General features: G+C 48.4%; 1 pseudogene; it reads left to right on the top strand.

The window, feature by feature from the left end:
* The first annotated feature begins 734 nt into the window (after positions 1-734).
* Positions 735-873, top strand: LOC123146609 (uncharacterized; annotated as a pseudogene).
* Positions 874-3,864: the final 2,991 nt, after the last annotated feature.

Raw genomic sequence — 3,864 nt, 5'->3', positions numbered from 1 at the left:
GATAATGATCAAGTTAGGTTGTTGTAGATAAAATCCTAACTGAATTGTATCTATCTTGTACCCTGCCTGAGTATAAATGGAAGGCAAGGCCTGACGCATAAGTCACGGCAATTCATTACTTCTGACTTGGTATTAGAGCGATAAGATCCTCTCCCATCGATCTCTCCCTCCCCGCCGCCGCCATGTCAGGCCCTGCCGCCATCAACTCCACCTCCGGTGCCCTCACCTCTCCCAATGCCCGCGTCCTCGCCACCGCTGCTAGCTCCTCCGCTCCTGTCTCGATCTCCTCGATCGGCAATCTCATCACGATCCGTCTCACAAGGGACAACTTTCTCCTCTGGAAGACGCAGGTTGTCCCGGCGCTCCACTCCCATGGCCTCTTCGGCTACGTCGATGGCTTGGAGCAGCCGCCGTCCTACACCATCACCACCGGCGCCGGCGCCGATGCCAAGGAGGAGGCAAACCCGCTCTTCCTTCAGTGGTACCAGCGAGACCAGTTGGTGCTCATTGCACTGCTGGGCTCCATGACGGAGGATGTCCTCGGTCAGATGACGCTCATGACCACCTCCGCCGCCGTCTGGGCGGCCCTCCATGACATGTTCTCCTTGCAGAACAAGGCGCGTCTCATGCAGATGCGTTTTCGGCTGTCGAACCTGAAGAAGAAGGACCTCACCGCCACTGAATACTTCAACAAGATGAAGGGCTTTGCTGATGCTATGGCGTCCATTGGCAAGCCTCTTGGCGATGACGAGATCCTCGGCTACATGCTGGCCGGTCTTGGGTCTGAATTTGAACCTCTGGTGGCCTCCATCACCACTCGCATGGAGCCGATCAGCCTTGGCAGCTTCTACGTGTTCCTCGTCAGCGCCAAGCTCCGCATGGAACAGGAGGCGTCCGTGGGCGAGCTCCACTCCTCCGCCAACTCTACAACATGCAACTCCGATGGCCAGCGCAATGGCGGGCGCGGCGGCCACGGAGGTCAAGCTGGAGGCCAAGGCGGTCAAGGCCGCGGCCGTGGCCAGGGGCGTGGTCGCGGCAAGTACATCAAGTGTCAGGTGTGCTCCAAGTTTGGCCATGATGCTCTGCACTGCAGGAACCGCTTCAACCATGCCTATCAGCCTGAAGACAACCGTGAGCGTTCCGGCAACGCCGTGCACTCCGGCGGCGTCGAGTATCCGAGCTGGTACATGGACTCGGGCGCCACCGATCATCTGACCGGCGACCTCGACAGGCTCACCATCCAGGAGCGCTACCACGGCAAAGATCAAGTGCAAGTCGCCAATGGTGCAAGTTTGTCTATTTCGCATATTGGTCAATCTGCTATTTCTAGCTCGTCACGCCCACTCTATCTTCGCAACATATTACATGTTCCACATGTTAGCAAAGATCTTTTATCCGTGCACAAGTTAACCTCTGATAATGATGCTATTGCTGAATTTCACCCTGATCGTTTCTATCTTAAGGACCGGGCAACGAGGGCGGTTCTTCTTCAAGGTAGATGTCGTGGCGGTCTCTACCCGGTGCCAAGCCTCAGGTCGTCCGTGTCCAGTCGTCGAGCGCTCTCCAGCATGAAGCTTTTTCATGATCTTTGGCATCGACGCTTAGGTCATCCTAGCAAAAGTGTCGTCGAGTCCGTTCTTAGGTTAAATAAATTTGCTTGTGCACCGTCTGTCGAATCTAGTGTCTGTGATGCGTGTCAACATGCTAAAGTCCATCAATTGCCTTTTAAGGATTCTACTCATGTAACCCATCACTAGTAGAAAAAGGGGCTTTTACCCCGGTTGGTAAGGGCCTTTTGTCCCGGTTTTCGAACCGGGACTAAAGGGTCATTACTAAAGCCCTAACCCTTTAGTCCCGGTTCTTACACGAACCGGGACAGAAGGTCCTCCACGTGGCCGCTGCTGCCAGCCCAGGCAGGGGGGCCTTTTGTCCCGGTTGGTGACACCAACCGGGACCAATAGGCATCCACGCGTCAGCATTTCAGGGGCTGGGGTTTTTGTTTTTTTAAAAAAAGGGGGGAGGTTGGGGGGTTAATTTAGGCGTTTCATATATTGTGTTATCTAGCTAATTAATAGAGAGAAGTGTCCTCTCTTATCTCCATGCTTGGTCGACGCTACGTACTATATACCTATGGAGAGGACTAGACACGCTAGCTAGTAAGCAAATAAAGGAAATAGAAGATCGTCATGAACATATGCATACAGAGAGAAGTGATATCGACCACCTCTCCTTCTCCGAGAGATTGGTCGAACAACAAGTTCTCGTATATCTATCTGACACTACCGGCTACATATATACAATAATTATCTCTTACAATATAATCTCCTAATTAAATTGTAAGAACACAGGGTCCACATAGTATTCTCCGTTTTCAGCGATCACGTGGTCAAGGAAGAATGTCGCCAATTCCTCTTGAATTGCTCGCATATGATCTAGTGCTAGGAGTTCATCACGTATCCGAAAGATCTAATTTGAAGAAGGGGGTCAATACATATATATATGAATAAATGAAACTCGACAGGAATGATGGTAATAAAATAAAATTGTGAATATTATTGCTTACGCACTTCATATTGTTCGTCAGAGTAGCCCCGCTCACAGGTCGTGTGGCGAATAGACTCGCAAACGTAGTATCCACAGAAATCATTCCCTTGTTCCTGCCACAACCACTTTACAAGAAATAGAGGTCAATCTAACTGATAAGCAAGCATGCTAAATGGTATTGATGAAACTAGCGCTTGAATCACTAGGAGATGTGCGGAACATGCTACTATAGTACTTACTTTCGGGTGTTTAAATTGCAGCTTCTTCGGCAGTCCCGGAGCTTTCGTGGTGAATTTTCTGCAAACCCTGCCAGACAAAGAAAACAATTACTTGATATCAGGAAATGAACAAAGTTGCTGATATGGTGGATAATGATCGATTAAACTTACTTCTCGAGCATTTGAGTCATGCCCGCATAGTCCTGGGGATCTTTTCGTCTCGAGCCTAAGACGGTTACTACTCCCTGCTCAAGCTTAATCTCTAGGAGAATATAGTGAAAGCTGGGCATGCATGCATAAGTCATCAATTACATTACCATAACCTGGACTAATAAGGGAAACCGAATATGCACAAGACATTAACACTCACTTGAAGTTGTAAGGAAAGAGTATTATATCATTGTTTTGATTTAATACCAACGATCGTAGCAAGTTGGCCTCGACTTCTTTGGCATGTTTTTCAACCGTATATGCATCTATGAGATTTGTGTTAATGAACCCAATATCACCGATTTGTCTTTTCTTCAATTCGGCGATCTTCAATCTGCATAATATAGTGAGGATAATTATAAATACATGCAATGAAAGAGCTGACCTATATAGAGAGACTTAATGACAGAAGTAGTACTACTTACAGACAGTAGCAAGTGATCGTTGATTTATCGACGGCCTTTTGATTGAAAAACTGGGAGAACTCCTCAAATGGAACATTTAGCAGTTCAATTCCAACGAGGTCATGCTCCGGTTTAACTCTCAGCGTCAAAGTATTCATCCCATCAGACTCTCTGCAGGTTTTCATGTACCAATCATGTAATCTTCGCATCATCGTTGTTAGAGATTTTTCATCTTTGACGAGAGGCTTCCCGTAATGGTATTTGTGTTCGTCCACCTCCATGATTTCATAATGTACATCGTTGGGCAGGTAATCTCCAAGATTGCTATAACCGGCCACCATCCTCGGATCATTAGCGACGATGTCTTTAGACACCTTGAGCGGGGGGCACGATTGGTTCGCCTGTTCGCCGAGCTGGGCAATTTTTTTCCCAGCTCGTCGTTCTTTTAACCTTTGATCACTGACAGTACTTCCCGACCGCTCCGCTTC

Source organism: Triticum aestivum, chromosome 6D (assembly GCF_018294505.1).
Source record: "Triticum aestivum cultivar Chinese Spring chromosome 6D, IWGSC CS RefSeq v2.1, whole genome shotgun sequence".
NCBI classification, from domain to species: domain Eukaryota; kingdom Viridiplantae; phylum Streptophyta; class Magnoliopsida; order Poales; family Poaceae; genus Triticum; species Triticum aestivum.
The sequence above is the reverse complement of the archived record's forward strand: the minus strand, read 5'-3'. Positions and strand labels throughout refer to the sequence as shown.